This window comes from Saccopteryx leptura, chromosome 7 (genome assembly GCF_036850995.1).
Source record: "Saccopteryx leptura isolate mSacLep1 chromosome 7, mSacLep1_pri_phased_curated, whole genome shotgun sequence".
Classification (NCBI taxonomy): Eukaryota; Metazoa; Chordata; class Mammalia; order Chiroptera; family Emballonuridae; genus Saccopteryx; species Saccopteryx leptura.
In genome coordinates this window covers 86,045,547-86,060,314 of record NC_089509.1, presented here as the reverse complement: position 1 = coordinate 86,060,314, position 14,768 = coordinate 86,045,547, and the positions used below count along the sequence as shown (strand labels likewise).

General features: G+C 45.7%; 1 non-coding gene across 1 annotated transcript; it reads left to right on the top strand.

Moving 5' to 3' along the window:
• The first annotated feature begins 13,746 nt into the window (after positions 1–13,746).
• On the top strand, positions 13,747–13,822 carry TRNAS-GGA (transfer RNA serine (anticodon GGA)). Its single transcript has one exon. It is a non-coding gene; the product is annotated as a tRNA-Ser (tRNA).
• The last annotated feature ends 946 nt before the right edge of the window (positions 13,823–14,768 follow it).

Here is a 14,768-nt window from a genome sequence, read left to right as displayed (position 1 = left end):
TAACTAAAATTCCCCAATCCAAGGCATAGAGGGTTCAGGGTTAAATGGGTGATTCCCTACCAGGGTTAAGCCCTTTGAGGGCAGGGGTCTTCCCCAGTGTATCTTGTTTCCTCACAGAAACTGGTAGAAGATGACAGACGGCTGAGTTACTTCCAGGTAGCAAGGGAGAAGAATGGACGGTAAGAACCACTCCCCAGGAGCAGAGCTGGGCCCTCATCAAGAACATCTACTGTCCCCTGAGAAGGGGGCCTGGCAGCATGTACCCAGCTGGACTTCAGAATGGCTGTGACCAGTGGCTGCTCTGTACCCAATTCCCCCTCTTCATAAATGAGAGTGCTTAGCGTATCCTTTCCCCATCTCACCATTGATGTGGGGTGTGTGCACGCAGAGGAAGGGGATGGAGATTACTGCAGTTTTTAGTCCTTAAGCCTCCAGATCAAGAGGGGCTGTGGTGGAGGAGGGTACATGAAGCCCTTCATCTGCAGTCGGACCTGAGTTCAGTAATGAAACTCTGGACTTCTAGTGTGATAGTATGAGACCTTTGAGGGGTCTGTGAAGACTACAGTAGATTTGCAAAACAGAGTTACAATTTTTTGAATTCCCTCCCATTAGCGAACATGATGCAAAGAGAAGCTTGGAAGGTGCTCGCACATTGGGGTTCAGAGTTGTGGCTTGGAAAGCCCGTAACTAGCCTCCTAAGGGAGGAGCGGATGTGCAAATAGGCCAAGCCCATCTGGCCCATCCACAAGCTGACTGCAGATGCATGAGCAAGCCCGGGTAAGACCAGCAGAATCGCTCATGTGAGTCCAGCCCAATTGGCCAACTTACTGAATCGGAGCTAATCAATGAATGTTGTCTTAGCTCAGTAAGTTTGGGGGCTGGTTTGTTACATAGCGCAGATGAGCTGATACGGTACCGCTGCAGTACCTGGAGGTAGGACCCTCAGCACGGGAACAGCTGCTGGGCAGTTAGTTAGTTCCCGTTCAGCGCTGCAGGAGACTTCATGATCTCGCTCACTGGGCACATCCGAGATACTACAGACTTATCAAAAGGAACACTGGCCGCTCTGGTCCCTGACTTGTTTTATATATCTCACTTTCACACATAAAGTTTTCGATCTTGCTAAGTTATCAGATTCTGAAACTACCCAAGGAAAAAAAAAAAGTCACGGTCCATTGTACCTCCCTGATGGTTTTCGACAGTTTCTCTAACTTTAGTTTTGACTTTGGCTTATGAAATCTTATCTAATGGATCAGCTGTGCTCCCTAAAGGCTTTGGGGCTTTATCACACTACCTGTTGTTAGTTCAGCCTGTGAATTTCTTCCAATTAGCCTGGCTTACTAAAAGGTACCTGTGAGTAAATATCATTACCCAAACTAAAGAAGTCTCAAAAATAGACCTGACGACCTCCGATCAAATACAGTTCAGACTCTTCCAGGAAAAAAAAAATGCTGGTTCCTGTGGCATTTCTCTTTCTGAGTTACATTAGGCCTGTGCGAGATAAAAAGGTACTGAATTTGGAGTTAAAAGGCTTGTCTTGTCTAGACCCTTCCTTCTATTTGCCTCAATACCTTGGTGTTAATCTCCCTTAGCCTTGGTTTTCCCACCAGCCTGTGGGAATGATGAACCCTGCTCTGCCTTCCCCCACAGGGTGGGTGGAAAGCCAGTAGCCACGGCCACCACAGCTGCCTGGCCTGTGCAGGTTCGCATTTGATTCGGACGGACGGTAATGAAACAACGGAGCCAAGAACTGGTGGGCCATTACCTTTAATCCTAGCTTGCACCCGGTGGGCAAGAAATACACACAGTGGGAAAACACTTTCCTTTCCATCTAGGGCTCCCAAAGCCACTGACTTATCTGAGTTTCCTAGAATCAAAGGTTTGTACCTCACCAGCCTTATTCACCTCTGTTCCCCATCTCCTTTTCTCTGCACAAACTCTGCACAAACTGGCTTCTCCTTCAGCACTCCACCATCTTGGCTGCTTCTCCTCTCCTCTATGTGGCCTTTCTCTGCTCTCCTCCAGCATAGGCTCCTCTGCCCCATTTTATAGTGTAGAAATCAAAACCTTTAATCCTTTACAAACAAGGAAGTCTCTGATACAAAGTCACTCAGGGTGGGAAAGGCTTAGTCTTAAAACTAAGGACCCTGCCCGCTACAGCCTGTCCCCCACATCCAATGCAAACTATAAGCGAGCAAACATATGTGTCATATTTGCAAACTTATTTGACCCACACTGGGTGTGAGGACTAAACAAGGTGATGCTTTTGAAGGGATTTTGAAAATTGTAAGATGGTCTGCAAGTGTCAGTATTATCCAGCCTGCAGAGGCCTTGCTTTTACGTTTCCTGTGATGATCAGGTTTCACGGATACTGGGTCGCGTATCAGTGAAGCGGTAACTGCCGTGCTTGCCAGAGAGGAGCAGGAGCAATGTGCAAACTACCGTGCGGAGCCGCACGCCCTGCGTTGCTCTCTGCGGGAAGGTGGGCTCACGCCCTCCCAGAGGCTGGTCCTCTCCTTTCCTCCCGAACTTCCCTCTCACTACGCTGTGTAAATCTTTCTAGCATGTTAGACTAGATCATTAGACCATTTCTATGCCTGCAGGGTGCCCTTCTACCAATAAGTGTTCCACACTCCTTTTATAAACACCCCCTAATATTTGTGAGACCTAAGGCAAACGGAAGAATGGAAATCCACATACCTTATGTATAAATATGTTTTAAAGTATCAAGGAAGCTAATAAAGTAGCTAAGTAAAATTTATCCTAATATCTTGACAAATATACCTTAGCACTGTTGACCTTAAAAAACAAAAGAGTCGGTTATCTTACCAACAAAATGGGTTTATTTGGGAATAGTAGAGAAAATGCAATTTGAGAGGAGCGTACTGTGGAGAACTATAAGCAAGTCCAAAGAACAAAGAGGAGTTTGCTCCACAGGGGAAAAAAGAAGTTGAGAGAGCTGTTTGGAAGAGCTCCGAGTGCTAATGGCTTCTGGCTGGCTGAGCGCAGCGGTTTCTGATTGGCTGGGCTGTAACCGGAACCCAGACCTGAAGGCAACGCAAGCCGATCCAGGAGTTTTTGCTGGATGAGGAGAAATTCTTCCGGCCTCCTGCTGTGTTACGTCCTCCTGTTGGAGGTCTGGGTGGCATTGTGTGCGAGCTCTCCCTTCAGGGTTCCTGACTCTATTTCAAATGAGGTTTCCTTTATTTATTTTTAACAACACTGACCTGGAAGGCTAGTTTCAAATTTAGAATACTTCCAACTTCTCAGAGTTCTTCCCCCAGACATGGTGCCGCCAGGCCCACCCTTTCTCGCCCATGCTGCACTGTGGAGGGCCTCAGGATCGCGCGGGTGGACACGTTGGTCCCCAGGTTTAAGCTCCATCCACACTTCCCGAAGATGTCAGCCTTTTTGGCTGCTGGTCAGGCTCAGGAGTGCCCTGGGAGGGAATAGTCCACACCCACATAAAGGGACTTAGGTAGAAGTTTGCCCAGGCCATTTGGGCAGGGACTTCCAGGGTGCTGGACATCGGGCATGTGGTCTGAAAGAGAAGGCACGGACTCTATGTCCCCTTGGTCCTACAGACCCCTCCGCCTTTCATTCTTGGAACCCCGGGCCTTTAGCTCGCACTTGCACCACATCCCTCCTTCCATCTTCAAAAACAAGCCACAGCCTGAGAAGGGGTTGTATTGGCAACCAGGGATGACTTTAAAAGATGTTTTAAAATGAATATGGCATGAATGCCATCCAATCATTCAACCATTCTGCTTATAACAATAGACACAGACAATGAGCAATCGCTATCGCAGTAGTTCTCCCTCTGATCATCATCGTTAGCGTCTCCCTCTCTCTGTCACACTGGCAAAGTCCATACAACTGATGTTTTGCCTCAGTCAGGTTGCTGAGACTGGAAACCGTCCTTGACCCTGAGTGTCCTTGACACCCTTCCAAGTTTGTCCTAGCTCCTTTTCCCAGGTGCTGGATGCCTCAGTAAATAAAACTACCTATAATAGATGCATAGTGCCACTACCTGTCTGACAAGGATAAGACCTGCTTCCTGAATCCCCACAGCTCCTCCCCTCCATTAGCACGGGTCACGTGGTGTTTATCCGAAGTTATTCTTCCCCTACGTGTTTTGAGCACAGGATAGCTGTTGAGCCAGCTATACTGAGACAGACAAGATGCAAACACAGGGCAATAGAAAGACTGGTTAAAGTGGGGTCCAGTGCATCTGGCCTCTGCCCTTCCTGTCCTCAGCCTCGATAGTCCCTGACTTCAGCCTTTGTGGCCAGGAGCTTCTCTCCATCCTACTCCGCCAACCCAGAATTTCTGGATCCCACACCTCCTGCTCCACTTTCTTTCCACCCCTGGTTGTCTCACCTGGTTTGCTCTTTCTGCTCCCCGCTTCCCCATGTGCCCTGTGCTCTAGCACTCCCTCTGGCTTACCCAGTTAGAACATCTGACCAGTCATCTCCCGAGCCCTGGCTGTCTCACCTGGTTTGCTCGTTCTGCTCCCCGCTTCCCCATGTGCCCTGTGCTCTAGCACTCCCTCTTGCTTACCCAGTTAGAACATCTGACCAGTCATCTCCCGAGCCCTGGCTGTCTCACCTGGTTTGCTCGTTCTGCTCCCCGCTTCCCCATGTGCCCTGTGCTCTAGCACTCCCTCTTGCTTACCCAGTTAGAACATCTGACCAGTCATCTCCCGAGCCCTGGTTGTCTCACCTGGTTTGCTCGTTCTGCTCTCCGCTTCCCCATGTGCCCTGTGCTCTAGCACTCCCTCTGGCTTACCCAGTTAGAACATCTGACCAGTCATCTCCCGAGCCCTGGTTGTCTCACCTGGTTTGCTCGTTCTGCTCTCCGCTTCCCCATGTGCCCTGTGCTCTAGCACTCCCTCTGGCTTACCCAGTTAGAACATCTGACCAGTCATCTCCCGAGCCTGGGTCAGCTGGTATTACTGATGCCTTCCCTGGGGCAGCAAGCTCTAGGTCCCAACAGTGTCACATGGGGTACCTGAGTCTTAGGTAAAAGTACAAATGGAGGTCCATTTACAGTATGTCTAAATGTTTTAAAGTTATATTAAGCTGAACAACTGCTAAATTAAACATGTTCTATTCTCCGACCTTGGCAAATATACCTTCATAGTGTCCTTGAAGTCCAGATTGAAAATTTAATTTATTGGACTCCTCAGAGTCTTATCTTAGCATGTGAAGGCAGGTGAGAATTAGTCCCAAATCCTTAGCCCCAACCTGCCACACAATCCTCTTTTCTTTCTCTAGCTTTGTTTCATACGGGGGAGGGGGTCTTACAAGGACATGTGTGGACATCCCAGTCCTCTTGTCCAAATTCTATCCACACTTCCTGAAAACATGGGTGAACGACCATCCGGGAGAAAATGCCCGCACAGACTCTGGAAGCAGACCTGAGGCTATCTAAATGCCCGCACAGACTCTGGAAGCAGACCTGAGGCTATCTAAATGCCCGCACAGACTCTGGAAGCAGACCTGAGGCTATCTAAATGCCCGCACAGACTCTGGAAGCAGACCTGAGGCTATCTGAACAGAGAGTGCTGGGGTCCTGGATGCCCAGGTGGAAGTAGTTTAAAATGGGGATGTGGGCTTCTGATGGAGAGGTCCCCCTGACCTCTGGACTTCTTGCCCTATGTGGGGACTGGCATAGCTGAGGAAGGGTGGGAATGAGTCCTCCTAAAGCCTAAGGTCCAAAGCATGAGCTTTTCCCTCCCAAGTCTGAGGACTGTTAGGAGAGAGAATGAGGACATTTGGTTTTAGATGTGTCATGTCAGAGGTGTTGGCGAGAAACCTATAAGATGGTGTCCTGCAGGACTTGAGAAATATGGATGTAATGTTTGATCAAGGAAACTCAAGCAGAAATTTAAACATCACTAAAGAAATGAAACTAAGTGGGACTTTCCCAATAGCTGACAGATGATAGAAAGTCGTTAGACGTAGTGGAGCTCCAAAATCTCTGCTCTTAACAATACCAAGGTGGTTGCTTCTCCTGCTCCTGGCAAGGCTATTCTGTCACTTTCTAGGGACCATTAGGGGCATTTGAAGGTATCCTAAGAATAGATTAGATTGACAAGTGTCAAAAAATATCAATGGTTTATAAAGTGGCAGTCCAGGCTGCAATCTTGATGCCAAAATCTTTGGGACTCAGGCTCTTTCTGTCTGTCATTCTAAATAATAGTTTCTGCCTCATAGTTCAGAGTGGTTGCTGAAGCTCCAGTTATCACAGCCATGCTCCAGACAGCAGAAAAGAAGGAAACTAAAGTTTATACTTTTGCTTTAAGGATATTTTTTAAAAGTTAGACAGGGCAGTTCTTTCATCTTATTGTCCAGAACTTAAAACACATGGCCCAATCCAATTTGTAAAAGGCTAGGAACATAAAACTGATTCCAGTCAAACAGGATGACCTGAATCTTAAAATTTGGAGATTCTATTACTGTAGGAAGTAGATAATAGAAACTTAGGAACAATTAACTGACTCTGCCACAAGTTGGAGAAGAAGAGATAACAGAAAGAGTTGCCTTAGCAACAGCCTCTCTTCACTTTTGATGCACTGAAAAGTCCCTGGCAGTATGCCCATCTTTACATCCTGGCATCTCGGCTCCTGTTTAGGAGGGTGTGGCAGAAGCCTCCCCAGTTCCCCAGCCCCATTTCTTTTCAAGTGAAGCCGGCAGCAGCAGGATACTATCCAGATACTGGGTGAGAGTCACGTCTTAATTCGTCCTTGCACTGCTCATCAAAGGCTATTTCTCTCTTTGAATGAGCTGTAGCTGTAGCCGTTATTATGCCCGGAAAGGCTGTGAAGTTTCCACGCATCAGCAGTTTTGGTAGTTGACTCTGCCTGATCAGATGTAGAGCAAATCATAAACTATTCAACATGTAAACACTGAGGATGTGCTCTGCATGGGTAACTCACATGGAGTTTGGCTGGCTTCATGGGTCCTGGGAGGGCTTTAACCCGGTATGTAGGCACAGGTGGTTCCAAATCCTGTCAGCCAATGTGGCAGAGTTGGAGAGGGAGAGGGTGTAGAAAAGGGGGAAAGAGGGAAAAAAAAGTCAGGAGCACGGGATCTACTTTTCATAAATGAGTCTTCCCCATGAGAGTCTGTCCTCTTCCTTCCTGATTAGCTCCTCACGGTCAATGACTTCCTGGGAGCCCATTGAGCAAAGTCTTCCAGACACTGTCACATAGCAGTCTAGGGAAGAAAAGATGGTGATGTGCATCCTCGGGAGCACGAGCAAAGTGGTGACTCAGGCTGAATCCTAGCCTGAACTTGACTCGTCCAGGATCTCTTCACCAGAACACTTCTCTCGTTCATCTGTCTTTTCCACCAGCTTCCACTCACTGAGTGCCCAGGACGATCGAGCCCTGTTCTGGCAAATGCATGGAACTTGGAGCCACATGTTTCCAGCTTAAAAGTCCAGATTTGCTATTTGCTAGTTATGAAATCATAAACGTAGTAATTTTCTGAGCCTCAATTGACCTACCTGTAAAGTGAAAGGGAGGGGGCGCTACCTCACAGGATTGCTATGAGGCTTCAGTGAGAGAGCAAGCGTGAAATCCTAGCTCCGTCCTGGCCCACTCAAGTGCAGAAGCTGTAATTTCCTTCCATCTTCCTTTCTCCCTACTGGAAACACTGAAGCATGCAGAAGACCTGCCCGAGAAAACCAGCTGCATCTAATATTCCCTGCCACCCCCACGGCTCCCAGCAACAAATCCCCTCCCTGTTGCTATTCCAGATGCTCTGGTTGAGCCCTGTCCTCATACAGTTCTTTTCTTGCCATGGAATGTCCTTTCTCAACAGCTGCCTGGGCCCCACCAAGTTCTCCCTGCCCCAGAGAGACTTAGAGAGGAAGTCTTTCATTTCTCCTACCACCAAAAAACTGCTTGTTGGCTAAGCGATGCCTAAGCCCAGATGACCTGGAGCTGGCCAGTCCAGGGTGTCGGTAACCCACCGTTGTAAAAATATCCCCTAGTTCCGGGGGCCGTCTGAAACACCCCACAGTGACTGAAATCTTCTCTTGGATCAGAGCAGGATGTGGGACTACCTGGAACCTCAGAACTTCCCTACGTGGCTGTTACAGCTGTTGGTAGTTCACACTCCCTTCTTGTTTCTTCATCTGCCTCTCCGCCTCCGGCAGCGGCCGGAGGAGCCTGGGCACACTGGGTTCCGTTAACAATGGAAGCCTCAGAGTGGCAGAAATAAAAGGCCTTGCCCCTGATCCTGGGTGCTTCCTCAATCAGACAGACTTGGTGAGAACTGCATCTGCCTTATCGTCTTCCTCCTCCTGCCACAGTGCAAGCGGCCCCGTAAAGCCAGCCTCTGCTCGGGCTCAGATCCCAGGCCTTGTTCTGTTTCCTTCAGTGGTCAGCCCTTCCCTTTCCATTGTCAACGCTCCCTGTGGCCCGATCATTCCCAACACCATACAAACATATCTTATCATCTCCCGTTTAATAAACAAACAGAGACCCTCTTCTCACCTTCTGTCACCCTCCAACCACTCTCCCGTTTCTCAGAGCCTCTTCGAAGGGTTGTCAGTACTGTGTCCCCACCTCCTCATTCCTGTTCCCTGCACAATCCAATCCCGTCCGACTTCCTCTCCCTGCTCTCTGCTGAGGCTGTTGCTACCAAGACCGCCAGGGATCTCGGTGATGACAACCTAGGGAAATCATTTTTGTCTTCATTTTCCTTGACTTAGCATCAGTTTTCAGTAAAGTTGACCACTGTCCTTCTTTTAACTTTTCTCTTGTTGTCCAGAACACCAACTGCCTCCTGGTTTTCTTTCCTACTCACGAATCATCCTCCCTCTGCTCCCTTGCTAGCATCCACCTTCCGTCCAAACCCTAAATACCGAAGTTGTGTACTGATCAGCCCAGGGCCTTATTTACTTATTCTTTTTTATATACTCTCCCTTCAAGAGCTAGAGATACCTTACCCATTCTCGTGGGTTTAGAACTCTTTAAATACCATGTATGTGTGGAATACTCCTCAATTCATACATATTCCTGAGACCCCTCTTCTGAAGTCCTGACTCAGCTCACTCCTAGAATTCTCTGTTGGGTGTCTCATAGGTATTTCCAAATCTCTAAAATGGAACTTTTGATTCCCCTAAACTCTGCTTTCTTCCTCAGCCTTCCTCAACCAAGGAAAATGAATAACAATCTGACCAGTTAGTTGCTCAAGCCGGTGATCCCTGTTGAATGTAAGCTCCACAATGGAGAGTCTTTGTTTATTTTCATTGTTGATCTATCCCAAAACACCTATAACCGTGACCGACACATAGTGGGCACTCAATGTTTATTTGTTCAATGAATTATTTCCTTTATTTTTTTCATTCCCCTGCCCCCATCCAATCCACCAGCAAATCTGATTAATAAATTCCCTCTCATTGGTCACACTTCTTCCTCTCATGGTCACCGTTCTGACCATGTCACCTGGACGTCTGAAATGGCCTTTCTTTTTGTCTTGCTGCTTCCAGATTGCTGCTTACCAATCTGTTCTTTTTACAGCATCAGATGATGTCACTTCCTTGCATAAAATTCTTCAAAGGCTTCCTAATAGGCTTAAAAAGAAATACAAAATCCATGCTTTGGCTTACAAAGCCTTGAATGGTCATTGTTTAGCTCACTAATCTTATTTCAAAATCCTTTAAAACTTTCTTATTAAGTTTTAGTCATTGATCTTCCATGAATTCCTGGAAATTTCTAATCTCTTTCCACCTCAGGGTCTTGCACTCACTGTTCCATTTGCCTAGTGTTCTTCCCTTTGCTCTGTCTATGGAGGGTCTTTTCTTAACCTTTAGGTTTCAGCTTAAATGCTACTTTTTAAAGAGACTGTATTGACTACCCAAGTTGGCCCACTTTGATATTTTCTATTACAGCATGCCTATTATCAATATTGAATAGAAATTATCATGATTTTAACCATTTGTTTATTTAGATGTTTATCATCTCTACCCACCTTTCCCCTCCACTCCTTTCACACTAATGTAAACTCCATAGAGTCAGGGGCCATGTGTGTCCTGTTTACCATCATATGGGTCTAGTACAGGGGTCGGGAACCTATGGTTCATGAGCCAGATGTTGCTCTTTTGATGGCTGCATCTGGCTTGCAGACAAATCTTTAATAAAAATAATAATAACATTAAAAATATAAAACATTCTCACGTATTACAATCCATTCATTTCCTACTGCTCATGTTCATGATTGTGGGTGGCTGTAGCCAATCACAGCTATCCTCTGGGAAAACACCAAATTTTTATTGGATAATACATAACGTACATGGGTTGTTGTATGGCTCTCAAGGAATTACATTTCAAAATATGTGGCGTTCATGGCTCTCTCAGCCAAAAAGGTTCCCGACCCCTGGTCTAGTACATAGCATTTCTCTAAACTTAATGAATAATGAATGAATGACTCAGATGGGCTTCATCTATCAAGTGACATGTCCCTTCTTGAGATATTTGGTCCTACTTTCAAAATGGTTTGAATACTAACTCAGATATCAGCCGATGTACTTGTTCTTTCAGATTTACACAGAGTTGAGAGGAACTTCATTTACTGTAAAATCCTTCCTCACGGTGTTTGTGAATTTCTCGCGTGTCTTATGTTCTCAAGACCACTTCTGCTTTCTATGTGTGCTCCTATGACGTCTCAGTCTCCTCTCTCTTTTATGCATCGCTTTCCGCTCCAGCATGACCCAGAGATGAGAAACTGAGCTTTCTCTTTCTCATTTGCCCCAAATGCCACCCTACCAGGCACCTGAAAATGGAGCAGACTTTCTTGAAATGTTGGAGCCGTGGTCAGCATGAAGAAGAGGCTGCCAGAGAAGCAGCAGAATATTTACACTACAGCACTAGGAAACAAAGGCTTTCGATGTCAATATAGACATCCTTGTCCTTAAAAGTCCTTTAGTCACCGCCACCGCCAGCACCACTGTGCCACTGGAGATTTTTCACGTGTGATGTTTCTTTCCCCTCTCCTCCTTTCCCTGTGCCTTCCCCGTCACTTCTCTCAGAGAGCAGTGTAGCGCTCTCTTCCTATTCTTTCAAATCAGAAGGGTGCAGGCAGGGGGGAAATGGGACAGGAAAAGGGAGACAGGCGGCCCCTGGGCTCTGAACAAGATAGGTTCCGTAGCTTTTCTCTTTAGTTGAATTTGTATGTAAGGAACAGGTCTGTTTACCTATGAAATGCAACTTACACAGATGTTTGTCTTAACATAGCATTTATTTTTACCTTTCTGTGCATATAAATACTTAAACACTTTCAAACCTACAGAACCTATTTTGTTCATACCCCAGGGACTGCCTGTACTCACCTTTCACATAAACAGAGGGCAATCCACTCCCAGAAAAATAGTCCAGTCTTTTAAAAACAGAGTGGCTTCGGGGTGTTGCAGTTTTAAAAAGCATGTTTTTTACTCCACTTTACCTATATGCCTGGGCACCAATTAAGAAAAGTAGACTGCCACATGTGCCTACATTAATAGTGACATAGAGAGAGGTGGAGATAATAGAGACAGAGGTAGAGCTATTTTGAGCACTTGTTTTGGTTGTTTCCCAGAGAACTCCTGTGGATAAGCCAGTATCCAGTGGAGCTGACTCCCGAGGAATCATGACTTTGAAGTCTGGGCAGTTTCCTCTTGATTGAGTCTGCAGCCTTGCCACCCCTATGCCTGCATACGCATACCTGTTATCGCTGGGCTCAGGTAGGCCACGTAACCCAGCCGGACAGAATAAGCCGCAGAAAGGAGTTAATATATTTACACTAGTTACAGTTAATATTAGAGGCAAGAGAGGAAGAAGGAAGGAAAGAAAGAAAGAAAGTAAGAAAGAAAGAAAGAAAGAGAGAGAGAAAGAGAGAAAGAAAGAAAGAAAGAAAGAAAGAAAGAAAGAAAGAAAGAAAGAAGAAAGAAAGAGGAAGAATAAAACCCCTCATTTGAGTGTAAAATATGGAACACCAATGGGAATAGTCTGACTTGATTTCCAAGTAACCACTTTGAGCACATAGGAAACCTTACACATCTCAGAAACAATAAAGAAAATAATAAAAAGACCGTGTTCCTCTGGTGAAAGAGATTGAAGCTATTTTCTCCAGATGAAAACATTTGGAAAGGTCATGTTTAGATTACCCAAGGAACATAATAGCCGGCTCCTCAGAGCTCAGAGCTCTGTGATTAAAGGAGGTTCTCTTTTGCTCTAAGCACAAGTTTTTGTATTTCAGACCATTCAGACCAAGAAAACCTGGTCTCTGAATACAGAAGAATTTGTACTTTAGAGAGAGCTCTGACTGACCCATTACTGGCTTGCTTACATTATGGAGAAGGGGATTTTAAATGAAATGATCTGCTTTAGTTTTTCTGTAGGTTATGATTGAGATACATGCCAAGTGTAGAAAGAAGAAAGATAGAACTATCCCACTACCATGGCAAGATGGAGAAGCAAGAGGCTGTTGTTGTTTCTGTGGCTTCCCTCTCCAGAACAACGGCAGTTAGGGCCAATCTTCGCCCCACTTACTGTGTCTTCCAAGATGTCTTCTTTGCAAGCTAAGTCTTTGGAGGCAGCTAGAGCCTGTCCAATGGGGGCCAGTACCTCTGATAAAGAGAGCTATATTTTTTATGTCTGCATGGCTTTTACCACCAACAATCACACCCTTCTTCGCCTCTTGCCTTCTTAAGTACTATCTTTCTAGCTTAGGTCAGTGGAGGACACTTGATCAGAGTTAATGACTAAATAAATTCCTGCTTCTTTTCTTCTCTCCCACCCTCAAGCATAACTCACTTGGGAGATCCAGAATTGAGGATTTAGGGGGCTTCAGCACAAATGTTTATGGTCAATGGATGACCCAAAGTCCTTTTATCTCCTTCATTAAGTAGTTTTGTTATGCAGGCATGGATATAATTCGTCCCTTTTCTCAACCCTCCAAATTCAATCTACAGGCAAGACATTTAGAATCTTTCAAAGGGACCTTCTTCTTCTCTCTGTCCCTCCTACCACCAGCCTAGCCCAAGTGTAGGTTGCTGGACAGCCAAACCCAACCTCTTTTTTATCTTCTGTCTTCTCTCCCTGTTTTCCACGCACAGCATTATGGTCTTGGAGAATGCTAATCAGGTGATACACTGTCCTGCTGAAGCCTCCAGTGCATTAGCAACTTCGGAATTTCTACAAAGATTGGAAGAAGGACTGTTATATATCATCTAAGTAATATTGTGGGAACATCAATTAAAGAATGAGAGGAGGAAAGACTGATGGAGATTATGGAGGTAGGAGAGGTTTTAAATAAAATCCACTGTTTCTATGCCCTATTCTTTCTTTCTGCCCTTGGATAGTCCCACATTTCTCTTGCTCACTGTGAGATGGCTACACCAGTCCCTCACACACCCTGAACTTGCTCTGGCCTAGGGTCCTTCTCATATGTTTTCCCTTCTACCTCTGCTTCTGTAGGACTGGATCCTCCTTGGCCAGAATGTCACCTTCTCAGAGAGATCTTCTCTAACTTCCTATCTAAATTAAGAACCAGCTCGCTTTCCTCCCTCTTCCTCCTTCTCATTATTCTGTATTACAATACTCTGTTTTCCTCATAGTACTTTTCTCAATCTTGTCAGTCTTCTTGACTAGACTGTAAGTTTCAAGATTGCAATATGCATATTAGTTTTATTCATTGATATTTCCCAGCCCCTAGCACAGTACTTGTCATAATAAGTACTCAAAAATATTTGTGGGCCCTGGCCAGTTGGCTCAGTGGTAGAGCGTCGGCCTGGAGTGCAGAAGTCCCGGGTTCGATTCCCGGCCAGGGCACACAGGAGAGGCACCCATCTGCTTCTCCCCCCCCTCTCCTTCCTCTCTGTCTCTCTCTTCCCCTCCCGCAGCCAAGGCTCCATTGGAGCAAAGATGGCCCGGGCGCTGGGGATGGCTCCATGGCCTCTGCCTCAGGCGCTAGAGTGGCTCTGGTCGCAACAGAGTGATGCCCTGGATGGGCAGAGCATCAGCCCCTGGTGGGCGTGCCGGGTGGATCCTGGTCGGGTGCATGCGGGAGTCTGTCTGACTGCCTCCCTATTTCCAGCTTCAGAAAAATACAAAAAAAAAAATGTATATATATATATATATATATATATATATATATATATATATATATATATTTGTGACTGAATAAATAAGTGAATGAAATGTACTCATTCAATATTTATTATAATATAACCAGCCAGCTCCATCTGGCTGGTTATATTATTTCTTTTCTGGTTAAAAGAATAATGTGTAACCAAATTGAGAAGGTAGAAAGAATTTGGCTCTGCACAAAAAGCTTCAACCACTTAGATACATCACCTTAAAAACTGGAGTTGAAAATACAGACATGTTATCAAAGGATAGTCTGATGGTGCCTGACCCAGAAAAGCAGTATCAGGGTTCTGTAGAGATATATTTAAAGACATCTAAAATCATATGGTTTAATGCAGGGTTTCTAAGCCTCAATACTATTAAAACTTGAGGCTGATGAATTCTTTGTTGTGAGAAGCTGTTGTGTGCATTGTAGGATGCACTAGACTCCAGCATCATCCTGCCGTCAGTTGTAAACAACCAAAAATGTCTCCAGAAATTGCCAGATATCCCCAGGGAATAAAATCATTTTTGTTTAGGGCCACTGATCTAGAGGAACACTTACCACCTTCAGGTAGATTGCAGTAATCTACAAAATCTTGGATCCTACAAAAGAAAGGCAAAAACTAGATTGGTAACAGGTGTTTTC